Below are 24,154 nucleotides of genomic sequence, written 5' to 3' on the forward strand. Positions count from 1 at the left end.
TGTGAATATTCAACATCCTTTACTTGAATGAAATTAAAGTAGAGGTTTCCATTTTAACAAAAAATGTCATTTTAAGAAAGGAAAAGAAAGGGAATTTTGTTTCTCTGTGAGTCCTGTCCATCTTCAAGACAGTTGAAATGAAATGTAGAGAGGACTAAATGCTAATGCCGCAATAACCTTTTCCATAGAGTGATGTGTGCCACCTTTGATTCCCCCACCATATCAAGGTCTAATTTTAAAGGTTAAAGCTGGTGTTTGCTCCTCAATATGCCAGGGAGAGACAAGATGACATCTGTGTTCTGCATGACCAAGTAAGGAAAGTAGCAGTGCATTAAATCATGCCAGACATGAAAATAAGAGAATTTAGGTCACCGTCAGCAACAACTGCCAGACTTCAGAGAAACCCCTAAAGTTTTGATGTTTAGATGATGTAATTCTTTCTCTGTGGTGATATCTGTTGGGAATAGAGGGGGAGGTGATGGGTTCCTTTATTAGCTCTTTCTCTTTGAGAGGTTATGGTATTAGCAGGAGCCAGCTGATGCCTGCTCTTACAACTGGATTCTCCCACCCCCCAGCCCACCCCAGGCCATTCCCCTTACACCCGTGCTTTATCACCTCTTTTACTGCCAGCACACGTTAAGACACATTTCACAACCTCAACAATATATCCCTGCGCACGCACACATCTGCATTACTCCACCCCAGAATCCTACACTAACCTTTGCCTAATGTTAACCAGCTAACCTTAGCCAAAATTCCTAAATTCATTACAAACCCAATACTTACAAAAACCAAAACCTGGCCATAAATAAACATCTCCTAATTTGAAGACTATACTGTTAGAGCCCCATAAATATCAACACAGGGGTATTTATATATAAAACTCAATGAACTTTAGTTACCTGTATAATTCCACTTCATCCCTGGTCCTTTTTTTTTTTTGACTGCTATATTCCCAAACAATAATCTTAAAAATCCATCATGAACCTGATACCAACTCTGTTATTAACACTAATCCAAAATTTACTCTACTTAAAAAATCCATCACCTCACCATGGTTATTCTTCAATCTGTTTTACCAGACAAAACCCAAAAACCATCTTTCCACTATTGCGCTTAGATCAAAGTTGAACTGAAATTAATTTTTTTTTTTTTTCAGCTTCAATATATACAATATGCTGTGTAAATGACCTGGCCTTGTGGCCTCGATTCACTGATACTCAAAAGCACCAAATTTAACTTTTGTTCTAAGGATGGCATCTGGTGTGTATCTGCCGGTAAGGTTGCCATTGGGTATCTATCAACTTAGATGGAGAACCAATTCACATAATTTGTTTATATAAACTTTAATTGTAATGGTATTAGCATAAAGCAATAATTGTCTCTAACAGTAGCAGCCAGCCATTCAGCAGCCAATGACATGGAAAGTAAAGATGTGAAAACATTAACTTTTGCACTGCAATGTGTCTATTTTGTCTACAAGCATGAAAACAAATTGCCTCACAACATGGCTCGCAGAAGCTAATAGCAAACAAATGACCCCCCCAGTGAAAAAGGGCTGGTTAATGTCATTAGGTAGGCTTCACACCCAGTAGGTAGTCAGCTGAAGCAGCTTAAACAGCTTTAAAACTTTCTGGCAAACGTCCAGATTCAGAACACTTTCGATGCTGAGAAGGTAACAACGTTACATCATGTAGCTACATTTCTCGGTTTGCAAGTCAGTTAACAGGACAAGTGTGTTTACATTACGTCCCCTTTCTCTTCCTGGCTCAGCTGTCAGTCAAGTGAGAATAATGAACCCCGCCACAACCACACCGTTCACTCCAACGCCCAACCTTCCACAGAAAATTACTGGAAATAGCAAAGAAAATATTTTTTTTTCTTCATCCTTTCCAAGAAAAGATTAATTAACTCACTTCTGACTGCAAAGTAGAAGTTCTCTGATTTCAGTTGGACCTCAAAGGATCCACAAGCACATGAGCTCTAGACAAAAGAAGCCTCTCCAAGTGTCTCTCCGATTTAAATATCCCTGGTGACCACAACACAGACCACTGGCTCTGTGTGTGTGTGTGTGTGTGTGTGTGTGTGTGTGTGTGTGTGTGTCATGAGGGGGGGTGGGGTGCTTGGTAGTTGGCTCTAATCTGCTTGATGAAGATCCCCCAGTGCTCAGGGGACCTGACGCGAAGGGGGGGGGAGATTTGCGCTACTGCCTTACGCCAATGCAATCACGACTGTCGCTCGCCACTGAGCCTGCAGCGCTCACAAACCCTCTCTCATTCTCTCTTCCTCACTCCCTCTCTTGCTCTCCCCCTCTCTCTCCTTCACACACACGCACACACACTTCCTCTCTCACCCACTCTCTGATGCATGCACACACAAGCTTCTCTTCTCTCACTTCACCGCTCACTCACTCGCCCGTTTTCTCTCTCTCTGTGTCTCTCTCTCTCTCTCAGTCGTCATTCTGTAACCGCACGGACACACTCCACTTTGGTGTGTATTCTCCAGCTATTCTGAAGCTGTTGTCTCTGTACCTCGTGCAGCGCACACACTCACAGGCATCTGTTCTGTTTCAGCGTGGGCTCAAACTGTACACAGAGAGCGGGATAATGAAAGAAGAGCACCAAAGAGGAAAGCAGGCTGAGAGAGGGAATTAAAAGAGGAGTAAAAGCAGCAAAGGAGAGAGTCTCCTCTTGCGTAAAGGTGGGAGGACAGTTTGATTCAGTGAAGATTTGGATTAAACTGGCTACGTCTCTGCTCCAAAGTGTCCCACTAAAGGTAAGTCTATCTTTCTTTCAGCTTTTCTTGCTCTGCCTGTCACATGTACCCTGGCATTCACCTTCATAGAAATTAAACTGATTTCCAGCATTAGACCTGTCAATTGCTGTGCGCTGTTACATTTTATAGCTTGTTGACACAGCTTCACAGAACAGGAGGAGCTTTATTCGATTATCGGTATAGTTCCCTCTGCAAACACAGTTGAGCCAATTATTTCCAACAGCTGGTTAAGTGTGATGACATGTGGCTCAGCCATGTCCTTGACAATCTTTCAACCAAAGGAGTTGTGAGAAACAAGACTGCTGTTTAAGTCAGACGAGCGCGGACACTTAGGCAGTTGTGCACTCTCACTTGGGCTTTCTATCATAGCTTGTAGAATCAAATGAGAATTCAGTAAGTGTCTATTACAGCAGATTGGTTCACATGTCAAGCAACACTTCACTCTGGATGTTGCTGACCCCATTTGAGTTATTTCAGTTCATCTGCATATGAAAGGCTATGTAGCCTTTCAACTCTGTGTTGGAGAGTGTTCAACACTGATTATCACACCATGGCATGTTAAGTGGTCGTGGCAAGTTGATCTGAGCTGTGTTTAAATAAGGTAGCAAACCACCTACATTTTCTTTACCATGTTTCATTTTCTTCTTATACAAATTTAAATGAAAAGGGGAATAATATTAATTGATAGTCTACTCCAGATGGAGATGACAGCTTCAAGGACAAGAAAATGTGTCCAGTTTAAATGCAACAGAGAGTGTAGTATTTGTTTACACGGTGCAGTGCTAATAAAACAATGATTTCAGTGGAGAGTTAGGGCACGCAGGGTCTGATGGCTCAATCACAGGCTTGGGATTATTCCTTTTGTTTGCACACAGTGTATATCAGCAATATTATTAGTGGGTAAAACCATTCTTGTGGTGTGGAGAGGGATTAGAGAGAACAATCTGAGAGGATATCAAAGAGGCTTCACAGAATCTGATTTGCTGGGAAACATGGGATCACAGATGCAACCTTGCCCCCCATTCCGCAGGAGCAGATGCTTATTCGGATGAGCCAGAAAGAAAATATAAGGACACAAAATATAGAAATGTACCCCTGAGCGATGCTGTGCTACATCAGCTATGAACTTTGATTTGAACATTTGATTGTTGCATCAGCAGCCCCACTGCAAGTTGTTATAACATCAAATTTGCATCTCCTCAAACATTCCAAGTCACAGTGATCACACTCTGTTGCATCGAACGCATCTACTATCTGAGTAACAGGCAGCCACATGGACTGAGACAAACAATGACTATTGCCACTTTATGGACTTAAGAACCAATGAGCTCACTATTATTAGACGAGGCAAACTGCAGATTACTCACTTCCCATCCTCAGTATGTGTGTAACATTATTTCAGTCTGACTGAAGAAATTCCTTGTGAAATCTAGCACCGCTTTTCAAAGTCAATCCCATCTTCATTTACAGATTAGATTAAAAAAAAAAAATAAGCTCTTGCCTTCTACTACTTTAAGCACATCTAATGTTACTCACTTCAGTGTCAGAGGAACCGAGTCCTCTTATCAGCATGCAGCTGAAAACACCTGCTTTGGAATAATCAAATTACGCTCCAAGGAGTCCACTTCCAGAGGAAAAGAGGAGCTGGACACTGAGTACACAGAGGCTACTGTGCAGAAAATGAGCATTCAGGGAATGCAGCCACCAACCACTCAGGTATTATAACTGCATTAGAGGGGATAAATGAAGAGACATGCAATATACTTGCGGTATATTAAGTGATGACACTGATACTACCTGGTTTAGGTGCATTTCTTGACAATTTCATAATAATTCCACCTATCTAGTGACAGGGTTCAGTGCGAGGGCAGGAAAACAGCAGCCTATCTTATTGTGTTATATTGAACACCATTATACCAGACTGCCCTGTTTCACACTGTACCACATTGCCTTGTGTTTACACAGATTTAATCAAGTCTCAGTTCTTCTTGGCCAATGAAATTATTTGAGCGTGTGCAGCTTTTAACTAGCACATTTGATTGTATAACTCTGCCATCAAGTTTAATTGGTTTTTAGGATTAATGATTAATTCAATACCTTGTGCCAAAAAAATAAGATGGATTTTCGCTATAAGCTCATATATTACCCTGTATTAAGTGATTGTGTTTGATTCACTCTGTGACCGATGTGAATCAGTTCATATCTGTTTCTTAAAATTCTATCTTTAAATGCACATGCACGACCAGAGGAAACCTGATATGACCAAAGCAAAACATGATGTTATCAATCACCTTCATGGTCTGACAGATACACATTGACCACAGCAGGATACCAAAACCACTTGCCAGGGTGAACGTAAAGTCGACCCGCTCCTTATGCCTTTCTCTATTCTCAACAGTGTCCATGTAAATTTAATGGTAAGACTGAGTGCTCTGCAGTAAATTAAAGCACATGTCCACTTGGCTGTCATCATACCATCGCATCTGCTGCACTGTTTGATTAGGTGAGTTTTTATTTATGGATAGTCCGTAGCCTTTACCGTAAGCAGAATTACAGTGATCAGTCATCCGGATATGCCACCTATCATCGCGTTTTGAAGTAAGTGTCCATCAAGAGCCTTGGGCTTAAATAGAATCAATACTTGAGATTATTTGGAGTCTCCAGACTCTCCTTACCTTGGGCTCTTCAATCTCCACCCCCACTCAATGGACTCATTTTGACATCATTCCGCTCTAAATGAGGTGTGTCCAAGTGTGCATATGTGAATCTATGTGTCTGTCTGTGTCTGACTGTGTGCGTGTGTGCGTGAAAAGTGAAAGTGTGTCCGTCTGTATTCATTTCTGTAGCAGTATAAGATGTAATAGGCTAAATGGCAGAAGCTTGCTTGCTAATCAGACAGTAAATTTGGATGTTCTGTCTGCAGTTTCAAGGCCAATCTCAGATGAAACTATTGTACTTGTATGAACGTGCTTTGTGTCAGGCAGCAATTTCTCTCACAGCGAGCAACACTCAGACAAGACCCCTGCAGACCTCTAAGAGAAGGTTCTCCCCGGCTCTCAGACAATCAGCAGCAAGGGTCCTAAACATCTCAAATTAAAGTCTTGCGGTGATGGATGAAGCTCAGTCTCCAGGAGATATTGTGCACGCTTCTGCTATGAATGATGGGCAACTCCTCCTTACTCTACTTAGCAATTATTTATATAGATTTGTCTCCGTTCGTTTGTCAGTTTTTTGGACATGGCATTTCTTCCTCTCTGTGGTAGAAATACCCCGCAGAGGTTAAACCTCACAGTTTCTGCAGCCTGCTGGTGCCAAGGCTTTTCTGGAAAGCAAACAAATATAACCTTCCTTGTGGTAAATGTGTGTTGTTTGAAGTAGCAGTGAAAATAGAAGTAGGAAGGATGCAGTTACCTGAAGATACGATTTTATATCGAGGACAACTGCTCTGCCCTATAAACATACAAAACAGTAAGCTGCTCTGTGTGAGATAAAAGGTGAGGCGAGTCCTCTGAGACTTGACTGCGAAAAGTTTGAACATTGATTTTATTTTATTTTTTTTTTATTTTTTTTTTTTAAGCTTCATTGACATTGCTAAGCTGCTTGGCTTCGCTTTTTACAAATCCCCTTACATGAATTTCCATTCACATCCATTTCACTAGAAGATATTTTCAGGAAACTCCAAAGTGAGGTCAGTAGATTGTTTCTCCTTTTATTAGAGTACTTTATTAACTTCCATTCATTCATTCATGTTTAGAATACTGTAGAGGAAAGTCTTAAAATAGCCCAAAGAGACCTTGGGGCCTTGGTGCCTTTGAATACATTTGTGCCAACCCTTTGAAAAACCCAAAACACATTCTCAGCCAACAATGGTCAGGAACAGTTGTGGTCATAAAAATCACTGGAGGCCATGCACAGGCACAAGTACAAGTACAAGAGGATGATGGAGGGTGTTTCATTGCCAATGTGCTTACTCTACTATTTACAAAGCTGTTCTTTGTCGTGTCTATATATTCCGCAAACATTGAATAAAGGGTTTCAATTGCTTACCCATTTCAGAAAAACAGGCAATTAGCAGGTTATATACGTAATCCCCATCCTTTGCATTTGTAATGAAATGCTTTCGATGTGACACACATTTAATCATCAGGATCCATCCAAACAATAAGCAGTCATCTCAGGCTGGACTTGACTCTATAACCTTAAACACAACCTCACCAGCCCCCAGTGGCAACTTGGGAAAGATTTCCTGTCACACAGGTGAATGACTATTAGTTTACTGACCCTAGAGGTAGAGGGAGATTGTAATGATTTCTAGAGACGGTGCTTGGGGGCCTTTCATTATAGGGGCTGAGCGGCACCGGAGCACTCCTGCAGGAAAGTGTGAGTTAGAAATAGATATAGAATACTCCATTTTGGTGAATTGATTAAATCTTGAAGAGTACTCCAAGACCATTAACATGACTTTTATTTTTTTTAAAGACATTTGATTTGAATAATCAATTAAATTTATATGTGTTTATTTTCACTTGAGTTGGCTTCAGTCTAAGATGACCACCAAGATACAGTTCCATTTATGGAGGTTAGCATGGCAGCCGCAACTAATGATAATTTTGATTGTCAATGAATCAGTTGATTAGTTTTTTAATGACATTATTAATCATTTAGTCTTCTAAAAACTTTCACCCATTGAATTAGAGATTTGAGAACCTTGCTTAATACATGACTTAAACAGCAGATTATCAAAAATTATTTTTATGTCATTTGGCAAATCCATCATATCATGGGTACCTTTATCTTTTAAAAGATTTCTTTAGATTTTCCGACAAATGTACCTGTCCAAAACAGAAATAGTAATCATGAACTTTCTCTTTAATAATGTATTAAGTTCAGCAAGTAAAATGAAAGGTGTGAAAATTTAGTAAGGTAAGGTTTAATATAACACCCCAGTTATTGTCGCCACCACAGTCACAACATCTTATTACTGCTAAAAATATACTCTCCTGGATATAAAATATCTGAAGTATAAAGCAGTGGTTGTGTTGCTCACCTGTCTAGTAGCGACAGTGTTTCCCTTTTCCTCTTTTCAAGAGCCTCTGCAATTAATTCTTTCCTCTACTGTATGCCACATAAAATTTTCACTTTTATTCATCCACGTCAAAACTCATCTTCATTTCATTAAAAGAAAATGTGCTCCTTAAATCACATCATTTCCCAGTGCAGCAGACACCACCTTCCTGTGAAGTACCTCTCACAAAGTATAACATTTCACATTTTGCTTAACACGCTTGAGCAAGCCATCCTCCCTAGCATATAGACTAGTTTAAATGCAACCAGTGCAGCATAAATGTTTTAGTCTATATCCCATCTGTTCAGTAATACCATCACCGTATCTTACACCACATCTTGTAACATTTCAGTCTTGGATACCATGGTGCATACTGTAGAATGTAACCTATTCTAAAAAGACATTTTAAGAGGAAGGAAAACTCTCCTCCATACGATTTACAATATCCGAGGTGTAATTCCAAGTCTGTGTGCATAGAATGGCTTGTGTAGGTGCTGAAGTTTAATTTGAAATATTTACCCGTGGAAGTTGCTCCTTCTGGTATCTCCTGCTTTTATCGTTATCATGGCAGAGAGGAAAATTACATCATAACTTACTGGAGTAGAACAGAGGCTGAGCTAGCACAGCAGCAGGCAGTCATTTGATATGAGAGAATGGGAGCTAACCACAAAACCCAGTCGCACTTACCCATGAAATATCAGTCTCATTTATATTATTATCATGCTCTGAGTCTATATGAGGTTTAGACTGCCAGTCATGTCACCTGCTGCTGATATGATGAAGGTTCCACTCTGTGACCACAGAAAAGTCTGTTAAATATGCCATGGTACTTTATTGACTTTGCTCTTTTTACTGATTCCTTTAATAATATTGGACTGTGGCTTTTGCAATAAACTTTATCTTACTCTTCATTTAAAAACCAAGATGTAGCACAAACCCTCTTCAGATATAGGCAGCAGAGAGAGCTGCTGATGGTGTTAGCGATAGTTAGCTAGACCTGTATGTTTTATGTATTTTTACATGATCAAATATGCATTTTCATAATGACATTTTTGCAAACTTCAAACCCTGACAAGGAGAAATCTATCAATCAATCTAGTCAAAAACTTTTGTTGCAGCAGAAGAATCAAACTCTCCTCTGTGGTCTTAGATGAGAGCATAAGGACAACAAAACACTGCATTCATTCATGCTTATCTTCAAACAAATGCCTCAGTGGAAAATGTCATTGAGGAGATAGGGGGACATTGTCATCTGTTTCTTAGTTTACTATTCAGAAGAGTGCCCATTTAACATAAAATTACCCATTCACTCCCCCTCACACCTAAATCACTGTGACTCTTAAGGACATCTTTTTTGTGTACAGGGTTTTTGACTTAACAGCTTACCATTTCAAACAGGGCTGGTCCTTATGCCTTATATAAACCATGAACTCGGGGAGTGATAAAGCATTGCACTTCTTCGATTAAATAGAATAAGAAATCATCTTGACAGACCCCAGGATCTTGGCCTGGGTGAGCCTTCTTATGAGCAAGACTTCCTCAAGGTCAGCATGATCGTACTTTCCTCAGTGTGTGCAGTGCCTGTGATGAATAGGACGAGGTGTAAGGGGGAGAGGAAGTGAGGCCTGAGGAAGGGGGGCCTAAGATTCAGTGGGGGTTAATGTATTGTGTTTACCTGTAAAGAGAGACTTCCGAGAGTTGGGTGTTACTCAGTTGTGACTAAGATTAAAGAGACAACAGGAGCCCATTGCCTTTTTAATTAATGTCACAAGTTTCCGAGAAAGACATAAAACTTTGGATAATCCATACCACAAAATCAAACAAGTCACAGGACTTAATGAAAAAATAAAGTCTAAAAAACATCCTTGTTTGCAGTGACTTTAAATACATTTTAATTACTTTATTATTTGAGGACTCAACAAAACAAATAATTTTAGATCTGTAACTCCCAACACTTAAAACACAAAAATAAAAGTTTATGAATTAATTACTAAGTTTTATTTATTCATCAAAAAGTTTATCAACTTTATTTAAGGTTACATAGACTGAGGTTGGGATTTCACTGATTTTTAAAAATGAAAAACTCTCAAAATAAAAGTTACAATACAGCTTTAAGATAAGCGTTGCATTGAGGAGGCGTTCTTCAAAAGTGCAGACTGCAATATTTAATATCTGTAACACAATCCACAGAGTACTATTCAAAATTCAACATATTGTGCCAACAGAAAGTCTAATGAGTTTGATTTGGTGATAAGAGAGTCTGAAAGCTATCCAAAGATAGTCTATTCAGCACAGTGAAATACGCAAAGAAATGTCATAGATAATTTATGTTTTTGGATTGCTGTTGTCTCAAGTGGTTGTTTTTTAGTAAAATTTCTCAGTTTAGCTTGACAGTATTTTTCCGCACCTCAAAGTATGTTGAGTAGCAACACTGGACTATTCACACAAGTATAGCCAAAATATTATGCATCACACAAAGCCAGAAATATGTTTCTAGTGTGCTTCAAAGAAAAGAAAAAGGCGGGAATGGCATTTTAAAGGAGAGGACTGGAACAAACCGAGTCTGGACTTTGACAATCAAATGCTTTGGTCAGTGCAACAGACAGATAAAATGTGGCAACAGCGTCAAACAGTCCCTTTTGCCTTGAAAAAAGTAGTTGGTATAACTGGTTCTATGGCCCCAACGTGCAACTGAAAAGAACAGGGGGAGAAAAAAAAAAAAAAAGGACAAATCTTGATTTAGTCAGTGGGGTAGGACTTTTCATATTGACTTGTCAGATGAATGTGTTGGTTTATTTGCTTTTGTATCTGCATACTTGGAATGCCAGTATGCATGGGTTAGCCCATGCAGATGGTGATATTTACACAGGTGCTGCACTGCATTCTGTATGCTGTATCTAAAATTATCAGGTGCTGGATGCACCAAGCAATTTTAAAAACATATTAAGTCTGAAAATGTAACCTTCATAGGCTCCCACAGAATCAGCCTGTATTTTATGCTAATGCCTGGGGCAAAAGTTAAATTCATCAAAAGTAGGACATATGGAACCTTGAATCCAGCACTACATGACAAAATGAAAACTAACCACCTTTAAAAAGTTTTCTATATGACAGGTGGCTGGTGATATGTTTTGACTTTATTCACAGTGTGCTATTATGTTTGGCATAATAAGTACATGATACTGCAGTTATACCTGCATTGATCCACTGAAGTAAACATCTGTGCCTTTAATCATTAATGCGCATGATGTGAAGACTGCTGTATGAACTTGTAGTAACCTAACAGAATGGTTGGTTTTCCTAGTTTAAAGTACTATTAAAATGGATGCACAATCACAGGAGTGCCCATTGTTCTTACTAAACCTCCACGGGCTGTGTTTTACTTTTCTTCATCAGAGCAGAACAATGAGTCAGAGGAAAGCAAAATTCAAGACAAAACCCCAAAGGCTTGGGGCTTTGTATTTGACAGCTGTGACCTACCCCGCTGAGTTTTGCTGATGAGCAAGAGTCCTTTGACTTCATGGTGTAGAGCATAAACAACAATGTGCCCAGTCACCCTTGTGCAAGCAAGGCCTTCGCCAGCCCCATCACTGATCGTCTATAAAATCTCCTGGACTTAAAGATCTATCATCTTTCTTATATAGAGCCATAAATCACTCTGGTTATGTTTTGGGAAAAATCTTAACTTTAAAATGGTTAGGTTTTTAATTCAGTTTAAATTAAGGAGTTGAGAAGCAATCTGCTACAGTAACAATTATGGATGTATTGTCTTTGTTTGATTCCAAAGAACAGTGATAATGAACAAATTAGATACATTTAGGAAAGAATGAGTATGCATCTGTTAGTGATTCAAAACTCTCAACATCATATTTTTAAAAAGTTTTTTTACTTCACTCTAAACCAAAGCTGTGTGAAGAAAACAATGCTTCCTGTTGTACTATGCAGAACTCTGATAGCTAATGCATTCTGCCACGTGGCGCATTTACTCTTTAATGCATTCAATACACAAAGCTATTCAGAGATCTGTGGTGTACTGATATTGTGACATCGAGCTAACGAGTCAAGGTTAGTGAATAAAATAAAATACATAAAATTGTATGCTGTACACGTTACTAGAAAAGGATAAATTAAAAAAAAGGTAGCACAACTACAAGTCGTTGTATATATAAACCGCTGTTCCAACAGACCTTTTACATTCAGTATAGTGATTTACTTTGTTTGCTTCACTCCTGCAGAAAACCATTTACCTTTCACCATGAAGAAATATAATTAAAACAAACTGGAGATGTCTTTGGTCGAGTGATGATTAAGTCTCCACATGCATCTGATGGCATAACATTTAGATATACAAACCATTTGTGATAACTGTGCAGAAGAGAATGAAAAAGGACAAATAACTGAGACATGTGACTCATTCAAGAAACACATGGATGATCCATTATCTTATATGAGCATGAATTACGTAATTAACATTTGCTCTGGGGAAATCATGATTTGAGGCTTGAAGCTGCTGGAAAAAATGAAGCGTGTGGTGTCGTCACATTCGACAGATGATGTCTCGCAGTAGCTGCTCATCAGCCCTTAATCAATTTTTTTTCCTCAGTTTAATTTTTTTTTTTTTTCCCATTTATACAGCAGGGTCTCTTACTGGGACAAGATAGCCTTTTCTAGTAATGTATAATATACCAATATACTAACCTTGTGCATGTTGCAGCATTTCTCATCTCTATTCCACAGGATCCCAAATGAATGTGATTAATTTACTAGAAAATTATTAGCATTTAAGATTATTTATCTATTATTAAACATTACATATGTGGAGATAGGGGCTGAAGTCAGAATAATAAAGACAATGTTACTTGAAACAAAAGGTGAAAAGGATTTTCCCCATATTTCATTGCAGTATCAGATTACCTGAGCATATTTTATAGCCTACAATAAGAAGAGCTTTGAAAGAAAACCTTATAGAATTTCTTTTATTTTTTTCATATTCACTTCAGCTCACAGAATTATGGATAAACAACTTTGATTTTCTGTGGAAGATTTTCCTCTTTAAGGAATACACATTAACCTGCTCCACTTTAAATACATAGCAATAGCTTTTGAAAGTTTACTTGCTAACTGGAACTGAATAATGTAGAAGAAAAAAAAACGCAGTATGTGAAGTTATTCATAAGCCTTTTATAGCCATTGTCAGCATTAGACTCCATCTATTCAATATTTCAATACAGCTTGCGAAGAATAAAGTACAAATGGAAAGAAGCGAGTGAGAAAGTTCCACCCTATGGGACTTTTTGGGCCAGTATTGTTGCAACAGACCAAAGATATTGCATACTATCTGAAATACAGAATAATCCTTTCTAAAACTCAACCAGTACCATGAGAGAGGTGCTTCCATTTCTATTTCTAAATGCAATAAAGGCTTTTTTACAAATATTTTGCTATCTCATATTCAGCAGTGAATATTTTAACTGTTAAATACATGAGTTTCTATTGTTAGACATGTCAGCAATTTTTTTTTTTTTGTTTTGTTTTTTTTTGTTTTTTTTTTTAAAGAGTGGCTGTCACTTCTTCTTAACTTAATGCAACAAACACACACACACACACACACACACACAAAATGGCAAATAGAGCTTTTAACACTGGGGAAACAAAGTGGCACAGACAGACCATCAGAGCAGAGGAAGCCCTTGTGTTTATGAGCAGGCAAAGCATTAACTTCTGTACTCTTTACTTTTCCACTTGGTGCAGGGGACAAATAGATTCCATTTCGTTCCCATCAGTGTGAGCCATGAAACCCCAGTGCACCATCCACAAATCTTCTTTACCCCAATTTTGTATGCTATACCATTATGCACCATTGACCCAGTGAGACAGAGCCATTACAGAAAAGACTAATTCTTAATCTAGGATATTGCTTTCTCATTATTCTCTCTCCCTCTGGCCTCTTGCGTGATAACTGTTTGATTGAGGCAGTTATGTCACTTGAGAGCCTGAAAGAGCCCACCTTTTAATATTACCTGGCTGACTGATTATACCAGCAGTGCTTGAGGCTAATAACGTTGGACTGTGATGCTTGATTATGAATGCTGTTGGGTCCTCTGTGACAAAGTAGCCCCAAGAATTCCCAAATATTAAATCAATAAATAATGCAAATTAATTATCCCAAACACCACAAACTGGATATCATCGCCATTTAATTTTTAATGGTAAGCACCCCCCGCCCCCCTACCTTATTTGTTTAAATCCAATGTAGGCTATATAGGTTGCATTGTAGGCATGACATGTTATAGCAGCTGCTTTTCAAAACTGCAAGTTCTATGTTGCATCATTTGTCTGCAGTGAAAACTAGACTGTGGAGCACAAAAAAGTAGCAGTCCACTTCAATGAAATGAAGAGACTGTCATACCTTCAAGAATGCTTTGATTAAACTCTCTGGGAATAGTGCTCGTGTCACATTAATTAAGAGCTGAAAAACACTGGTGCTTAAGTAGTTTTCTGAATGCCTTTGAGGTCAGACCACTCCACTTTAATAGTGAGGCTCAGTTGAGGGTCCATTAGATTATCTGTGATTTGAGATGGGGGGGCTTGACAGCCTAAAAAGGAATCTCCGGAAGGGGGAGAGCCGTCTGTTTGGAGACGAAAAACTCTCAAAGGGGCAGGTTATCAGACAATAAATAAAGATGAATGCTGTAGCTTGTTATTTACTTCTAAAATCTCTTTTCAATGTCAGACAAGCGTCAGACTTATGGGCCATGCAGTTACACTGAGCGAGAAGACTAGTGTGCTGGATATAAAATAAAAAAAAAAAGACTTCCTTCTAATTGAAAGCACATCACCCTTGCCATTCCTAATGTTCTCTGTCAGCTTTGTGCCTCATATTGTTTTCAGTAATCACAGCCAGATGACAGCAGGCAGTGGAGGTGGCAAATAAATGAGATCACAACCGTTTCAAAACTATAATCCCATAGAACATCCACCTCAAAGTCACTGAGTCTCAAAGTGACTCCTCTCCTATTTGCACAAAAGGTTTCACAGGTTAAAGTGGACCATTTTTGCTGGCAAGAGAGTAATATTGCCCAGCAGTACAGAGTGCGTAGCTGCAAACATCAATAGCTTGCAGTGCCGATTGCTAAAGGGAGGAAGATGAGATTCCATGAGGCGTATCATTTATATCACATACTGTGGTCACTGAGGGCTGCCTAAGGCAAAATCCTAAACACAATTCTCTTCTGCTTGCACTCTTTTGATCTGCATTAATTAATTAGATAATTATTACACTGAATTTCTAGTGTGCACAATGTGCATAATGGCCCATTAGTTTGAGGTGATGAGATTGGACCGCTGAGTTTCTAACACTGAAAGTCTATGAAAAGCTTTAAGGAAACATTTACCATTTTGCTTGTCACTACTCTTACACCCAGCACACTGAAACGCCACATTCACTTTCAAACTCTAAGGGACATGGAGATGCACACATACATACTCAGATGCACATGGCTATTAGGCTAGCACATACACACATGGAAAACACAGACAGCCATTAGCATAACCAATGTGACGATCATAGCTATACATCAGTGAGTTCCAACCCTAATGCTTTTTGAGTTTCTCTTTGCCGTGATAATGAGGCTCAGCTTAATGCGACTGTGTGCCTAATAACCCATAACTCCGTGAAAAAAAATATTTGTTTTTGTCTTTCTCTTTCTAGTTTTATTTTGCAGCACAGCTGAGCAGAAAATGGACAACATGTAGGAGAAAATGAAGGACACATTTAAAGCAAGGTTAAAACAGAGCAAGTTGAGGAGGAGTTGAGGTTGACTGGAGGCCACAGCTTGGTAACCTGTCTAAGGTTGATTCACTCCCACCCCCTCTCCCCTTGACAGAGACTGGAGACCAGAGAGTTCAACTGCATCATTTTAGGTTCACTGACTTGGCAAAATCTACTGTTTAATGAAATTAGGTCCAGAGTGCTTCGTCGGGAGGTTTCATTTCAAGGACATAACTCCAATAAAGGAGAAATTAGCCCAGTTATGTTACTGATATGATATTTCTGTTCAGGGTTCCACTTAAATTTTATTTTTGTATTTATTTTCCATTAAAAAATAAAAGATGTTCTGTATGTTCAAGGGCATTCTACATCCAAATTAGACGTAACACACATCACTGAACAGGATGATGGACAAATCAACTTAAGGCATCTACACGTTAAAGTATCATGGCTTTAAGAAGAATACTTTAAAAAGCACAGCTGACCCAAGTAGACCCGAATCAATTGTCAACAATTATGTGAGGTATGGGTGATGGCTGGTAGCAGCCAATTTTCCTGTTATTTAAAAGAAATTATGCAGTGCACTTAGTGGAATCTTCCAGTAGATTTTCTGATAATGTGACAGCCAAAAAAAGACAACAAAAAGAGGTAAAAAAGATCATCAAAACATTGGGTTTTTTGTAGGGCTGATAAACAGGAGGAAACAGCTAAAACAATGTGGCAAAGAAAGGGCATTACAGCAGATGCAAAATGGACACTGCACTTAAAGTGAAAACAACGTCAGGTTCCTGGCACCGTGGACTCTTTCAAGTCTCAGCCAAGATCTCAGCCTTGTTCTAATACTACTGACAATGCAAAAATCTCAGGACTTATTTGTCCTGAGGTAAACTGCCCTTAAATAGATTAGCTACCTTGCATATATGCAGTCTTTATTTAGCAAGAAAAACATGTGTTCTGTTTATTTTCTGTGATACATGCTCTTGAGACTCCTATTTTTATTTCTGTGACAAAGAGAGGTTTGAAGAGACAATAGTGCGATGTAAAACCTTCTTATAAGAATATAACGATTCTTGATATGTTTTTCTCAATGCTGAACCACAGGCTTTGAGAATTACCACTCCAATTAGACATGACTGCAATATAGCATCTATTCATTTGACTTTGGCACATCTTATTGTATATTCAGAACGCTGTAGGATACAGAAAGTGCTTGACATGATGAAACTGGGGTTAAACAGTCCATAGACTTTGAATTTCCTGTATCACAAGCTAAAAGTTCAAAATACCTCTCCCTGTTGTCAAGTTTTAAATTAAGTACTGAATCAGACTGAAGATTACACTGTCAATCAGTATTTTTTTTAGAAATTAAAATACACAAGGAGAAACTGTTGAATAGTCCTTGCTTTCAACATCTATGTAAAAAAAAAAAAAAAAAGTGTATAATGCAAACATTTAACTGTGCAATGACCTCAGTCCAGTATGCTAGCCTGTTAAATAAGTTCAAATGAACACTCTTGGCACTTTCACTGTTACAGTCTCCTGAAAAGACTCATGCAGTCCTTACTTTTTGCTCTTGTGATCACACACTGTTCCCTACATATTTGTTCCTTTGACTCAGATGTCAAAGGAGAGGGCACACACTTTTCGAAGGGTACATAAACAATATGTGAAAATTGTTACAAAGGACTTCAACATAACACACCGGTCTTCATGATTTCATTTGATTCCTCTAAGACACAAATTTGGCGTGCTGACATTCTGACACTTTAAGCTGAGAGGAATCGATTTGCAGAAGAGCTATTTGTTTAAGTATCCGCAGTGCAACCTCCATACATAATCTAAAATCTATCAAAAGGTACAGTGTAGAACATGTATCTAATTCTCAATCACATAATTAGAGCAAGACCAGCAAGGCTGCAAGAGAATCTGAGTTATAATGGACGTTTATCAGTTCATCAGCCAGGCAAGTCATCCACCAAAGATCCAATGGATATTTCACCCTGGCTGCAGCTATATAAAAAAAACTGCATACTATATATTTAATTAAACTGGCCTGTGATGTATATTTTTATTAACTTATCTTTAATGCCTGTAATGTATCCAGAGCTCACACTGACACTAAAGAGGTGTTTTAAAGGAGTTTGTTTTTTTTTTGTTTTTTTTTTTATGTGGTTTGGGTCTATATTCTTACTCTCGTATTAATTACGGTCACGCCGGGCAAGCGACAGGAGCACTCGCAATCAGATAGGTCTACCACAATTATCTAAAAACCTTTACTTGGAAGAGACACTGAAAGTAAACATATTCATAGTCTGTTTCACCTGCTCACTGTATTATATAGGTGTATGATGCATAACTACTTTAAGTAAAGTGGAGTAAGGAAGTAATTCTGAAAGATCTATTGGTCAATTACAATAGGTTTGGCAATAATTTTTACTATTGTTAAAAGGTCCTAATTGATGAATCTGCAGTAGAAGTTTGCAGCAACAGAATATCCTTATCCTCCTGAGTGACATGTGAGTTTGTATACCCATCTGATTCATGCTCATCTTTATTGACAGTAATGCATGGGGTTATAGGTCAGGGTCATGCCTCTTTTCAATATGTTGCAGGTCCCAGGGTGTGTCGGTGTTCCTGCAATAAAATGTCACACATCTGATCCATGCTACACTCAGTATAAGTCTTCTGTCAGACAGAGTAATTGTGAAAACACTGAACCTAGGTACACACTGATTAACAACTCTGTATAATAATTTTACATGTTACTGTGTTTCTCCTTGTGCCAGGATTGTGTGGAATCCCTGCAGTTATTATGCATCTTTGTTATCATTTGTTGCAAAAGATGTAGTCCAACAATGGCAAAACCTGTGGAGTTAGATATCTTGGACTGTCAAAATATGGACAGACTCTAAAACCGTGTACTATTAGTCAACACATCAATTCCATTACTCTTTGCAGCTGCAAATATAATGTATTGATATTGGAAAACATTCTATAAAGTCCTGTATTACATTGTTTAACATGCAACTATTTTTAAACTATTTTTTGTACTTTCATGAACATACTGTTGTTCACATATTGATATTTAAAGAATTAATAAAATTTGAATAGACAGAGTGAGATGGTGTAAGTTAGCAAAGGGGTTTTCTACCTGCAAAATTCAAAGATTTGTATATTTCATTTAGAGTGGATGGGAAGTTCTGCAGCAGAATAATTGTCATCTCCTTATCCTCTGTTTGATGTTCATCCATTTGATGTAGACTACTGAATCCATTCGAGACATTAAATAATTAAGCAGACCATACCGAGTTAAAAATTCCTCATCATTTATTCTAAATGCTTATTGGACTACAGCAGATATGCTTTCACACGTAATTATCAGCAGAAATGATTAAAATGTTTGTATAAACCCATTTCTCTTTCTAAAGGAAAGCTCAACACGAGTATAGCAATATAGATTATTGAAATATTGTCACATGCTGAAAAAAACTAATTTAATACATTAACTGTCTGAAAAGTTCAGAGGTTTATCTTTGACAAGATGAAATTCTATGAGTTATTCCTTTTAATTCAGTGTTTCTACATGTTGTTTTGAATCTTACCATAATGTAATAATGTTCATAGCGTATAGTGTTTTTTCCACTGGTACTTGATTACCAAGGAATAAGCGAGTGCCAGCATTTGACGGCAGTTATCGGATGCTCAAATCATTAATCTTGTCAATGTCTTTGCACTGTATTTAACAATCATACTGTGAATATTTGAGAGCAAAGAAGAGACTTCCCCGTGCTTTCTAATGTCTATATAGACATTCAAGAACTGTGAAAACAAAAAAGATGTGAGGCTAAAATCCATGATGCCAGTTCTGCTGGAAAGACAAATCAGCACCACAGACAGCGGCAGAGAAAGAAAAAGGCTGGGCCTGAAGTTTCCTGTAATCCCTCTTATTTAAGAATAAATAAATAAAAACCATGTTGCACCAAGAGACTGCCAGACTAATAACTTTTACAATTAAAATGTCATTTGTACTTTTGTTAAGTATTGGTAGCCATCTCACATGCACTATCTAGTAGTACGTAAGCTCTTGTTACTGTACAGGGAGACCCCGATTAGTGTTCCCTCTACTTTAGCTCTTATTCCAAAGCTGCTGAATGGCAGCTAAATGTCAAAATGTTAAATGAAACATTAAATCTACTTTTTATATTCCAGCAACACACAGACAGCAGTTTGTCAGCAGAGACTGTAAAATGTATAATTAGCCTCAGTTGAGAGAGCCTTCTTGCACTTAAGCACTTATCATTTATCTAGCAGCCTGAATAGCAACCATATAGTTGAGACTACTCAGGTCTTTGACTCTCCTTTGTTTTAAAAGAAAATGTTTTGAGGACCATCCTATTCAAACAACATTGCAGAGATTAAAAAGAGTGATTTTCACAGCATAACAAAATTCACCACATCCCCAACTAAAGATTTTTTTTTTTTCCCCCTCACATAACTTCGCGTGTTATTCTTTCACAGGACAGATTAAATTTTTGTCAGCTTCACAAAAAACTGGTAAACAGAAAGCTGAAAATAGTTCTATTAGTTTCTTAGGGAAGTAAACAGAATTGAGCATGTAACATTGAGTAAAATAGGCTCCCACAGGCTCGTTTTAAAAATCCTGTCCGCAAGCCCCCTTGTTAACAAGAAAGATGGTAAAGATGATAAAATTTGCTGTCTCATTTAAACATCCTAAGCCTGAAAACTGAAATGTCTTTTCTTTACTGAAAAAGTGTCAACCTTGTATTTATCTGAACATTTCTTTATCGCAGGTTCAGCCTTCATATAAGAGTCCAGCTTTCTTTTGTCAGGCTCTGACTCAAGGAAAGATTTCTCTTTCCTTGTGAACTTGTAAAAAAGCTGTTTCTCTGCAGGCATCAAAAGTTTTTCAGATTCTGCATTAACTTCCTGTACATCAAGGTGCAACTCTCGACACCTAAAATTTGTATGTACAAACAGAGGCAACTATAACACAATAATTAGTAAGCATTGTAGACTATTTTTATGTTGCAATCAAACAGATGTGTTTCATTTTGGATAAATACCTACTTTAAGAGACAGTGAAGAAAAGAATGATGTGGATACAGATATTCCACGGCCTTCAAACCTTTAATGAACAAGAGATGATATATAAAAATAAAAAAAAAAAGGCCACAGCAAGCGTCCTTGACCACATTGATAAGAGTACAATTGAGTGGCAATGCCAAAGCAGCGACGTGCAGAGTAAGATTATTGGTATCAGACCACCAACACATGGGTTTAAAGTTACATGAGGACGGACACGTTCAGCTCCTGCGCTACAGATGTATTTACAGTCCTGAGGAAGAGCGGAGATAGGAGAAAGCAACTCACCAGGTGTCACTCAGGACTATATCCATGCAGGGAAAATTTATGGCAGGGGCAAGAAGGAAGGCAGGAATGATGAAGCCTTTCACTGCCACCAGTCCATATCAGTGCATCCAAGATAGCTGTGGCATCACACTGTGTGTAGACAGTGTGTATGGTGTGTATTACTCTCCTCCCTGAGCAATGAAAGCAACTAGGCTGACACCTTCAGTGACAAAAACTGTGCAAAGCTTCCATTTAAGTCCACATGGTAAATGCAGCATATCCCCAGCAGTACATTTACACATTTTATTTAAAAAAGGACTTGATGCTGAAACTGCAATTTGATTAGATTCAAAATTAAGATCTTGATAATCCAAGAGTACCAGAATCCATAACTAAACTTGCTGATTCCTCCCTGCAAGGCGATGATTTATTTTAGTATAATATTAGACTCTTTAGTCATCCCAGTTTTACACAGCTGACTGTCTAGTTCTGTAGATGCAGACAAACAGTGTTAAGCTTTAACTACAAGGCTTTATTTTTGTTCAATTAGTGACATCTTTTCTTTTGCAATATGTCAACATGATAAGCAGTCTTCATTCGAGATTAAATTTCCATGTAACAGAGGTAGAATAGGAGGGGAAAAAAACACATCTCAATTCTAGTGCACATGCTGTGCCAGAAGCATCATCCTGGTGGAAAACGGGACAGTTAAAATTTGCATTTAGATTACTGTGGTAATAGAAAAACCATGGTGATGAATCTTGTTCTGAAAAAGAGACTAATGTGGTTGTATTTGGAATAAAATAGTTAAGTTAAATGCTCAGGGCGAATCTGTATGAAAAGATGTGTAATGGAATAGTCATAATCAATATATCATTATTAAACAATAACAGCTAAGCCACATTACGAACATGTGGAAAATATTATGCAGAAAGAAACAAATGTTATGATAATGAATGTAACTGTCCACACTGTACATACTGTACAGTGACTATTAGAGGGTATATTGTGTCTTCAACCAAACAGCTTGCCACCACCATTGCTTGATGATGGCCTTGTTTGAATTGTGCTCTCACAAAGTTAGGCTTACTTTTCCATGTGTGATTCTACAAACTGTAATGGCAGGTTGTGATTTTGTAAAATTCAAAATCATTATTTCTGCTACCTTCACTCATATAAATGCCATACAAGAATAAAAGAGCACCATATTCGTCCCATACAACTTTGAGACATGGTAGATGTTAATATACTATATTCCAGTCATGAGAGGCATTTGCCACACACCACGTCAAGTGCTGATTTTCATATTCATGAGAACCACATTGTTGTCAATAGTGCATACCAAAAGGGCTTAATTTGTTTTCAGTTCTCCCCCATCCTCCAATCGCAAAAGTGACGGCTCCACAGCATCAGAGCCACTTAATTAAGCATCACCAAGCCTCCAGACATACACACTTTTTAGAGCTGTCTCAAATAATCAAATAATAAGGCATTCATCGAGGGAGAATTCCCCCATCGACTCTATTCATTTCTGTGGAAGAGAAAATGTAAACAAAAGGAATGAAACACAATTGAACACAATCTGAAGATAATTTATTCAGCATGAACTTATTCTGTACTTACTTTTCAAGCTAAGAGAGAACTTTATATTGCAGCACAGCATGACAATAAGACTGCTGCAATAAGACTGCTGTTACTCCATGCATGATCAACTGGCGGTGACACAAATAGAAGTTTCACAAGTTTTTAATTTCTGTACAGACTGACAAAGATACACTTGTTGCAAAACAGAACTCTGACTGGCAACACTGAACTGTCGGATGCTATTAGTATTCAGTTGACTGCAGACGTGAAGATGTTAGCCCCATTTAAGGCTTCAGTGAATAACAATCTTGAGAAGCTTACGATTCATATATTTGTGAGTACTCAAAATGAGCAGTGGAGCATCAACATGATAGGTACAGAGGCTGTCGTTGATGTGAAGGCTGTTACTGGGTGAAAACTTCCTAAATGTTGAACATACAATGCAATATTAAAGCTGTCATACGTAATAGCTTTGCTTTTCAATGTATAACTGGAGTAGCAAACGAAAAACAAAATAAAATAAAATATATCCACCTCGGATGGGAAGAGGGGAAACTGCTTATAATACCAGCTCTGCACTTGTTGATAAGAATGGGGAGTGGCACCTTCAAAATGGCACAGAAGTGAACATGGCAGGTTCTCTTTTTTTCCACCATTAAACTTGTATTCAAGAATTGTTTAGGCCAATGCCCATTCTCTCTCTCTCCTCTCTCTTTCTCATATCTAATTTATTGCCATCTGCTCAGCCTGGGTGTAAATCTGAACACGGACTGACTTGCTCGCCCAAGCTTTATCTGTTAACATTTAGCAATGTCTAATTAAGCGAAAATGGGAAACGCGTCGGCTGAAAACTGCTGCGGCCGGGTAATGATAGTCATAATAGTTTGGGATATACGTCTGTCACAGCAAACAAATGCACTTATTACATCAGGGTAATTAGAAGAAGACAACAGCTGTAATAGACAGAAGCTGTTCATCTGTGATTAAAGAGGCCAACTTGCAGTACATCAATTGTTTTCTCATAAAGTTTCAGCTGTGCACATGACTGATGAAGGTCACAAAGGCAAATTACTAAAAAATCCTCCATTCACTATACCCATTGAAGGCTTGATGGAAACCTACTAATACTGAAAATGCTGTTTTGGATAATCTGATAGAAACAACACAAATTAACTGTGCAGGACCAGCTCAACAATACTGAATCACCACTGAATTGGCCAGTCAGAAGTTTGCGTTGCAAATGAAGCCAAATTCTCTGCTGCACAGCATTATCTGGTAGCTTTGTTTATCCATTAACTATAAAGTTGTGTATTCATTATATGACCACTTTCCATAGCATTCCATAAATTTACAGATTGATGTCCTGCCTTAATGTTATTAAAGTATAAAACTAAAATTGAGCAGACATGAAACTACAGATCCACAATCCACAGGCGAGTGAAACCTTTGACACTTAACGTGTTTTGTCTCGACATAATGCAGTTGGGAAGAATTGAAAACTATTTTACCAGATTAGACATTATTTATATGTTGTTAAATCAGTCAACTAAGCTCAGCTCAGTTCAACTCAGCTCAACTCAGTTACTTTT

The 24,154-nt window shown here is 38.1% G+C and overlaps 1 protein-coding gene across 1 annotated transcript in view; it reads left to right on the plus strand.

The window, feature by feature from the left end:
- The first annotated feature begins 2,314 nt into the window (after positions 1-2,314).
- Positions 2,315-24,154, plus strand: part of LOC111645798 (cadherin-12-like) — a 91,313-nt gene continuing 69,473 nt past the window's right edge. The window contains exon 1 of the mRNA XM_023395109.2: positions 2,315-2,775. The gene's annotated coding sequence lies outside the window, so the exon portion shown is untranslated. The remainder of the gene's footprint in view (positions 2,776-24,154) is intronic.

Source organism: Seriola lalandi, unplaced genomic scaffold (genome assembly GCF_002814215.2).
Source record: "Seriola lalandi dorsalis isolate HSWRI2012SDOR001 ecotype SW California unplaced genomic scaffold, Sedor1 jcf7180002054956, whole genome shotgun sequence".
Classification (NCBI taxonomy): domain Eukaryota; kingdom Metazoa; phylum Chordata; class Actinopteri; order Carangiformes; family Carangidae; genus Seriola; species Seriola lalandi.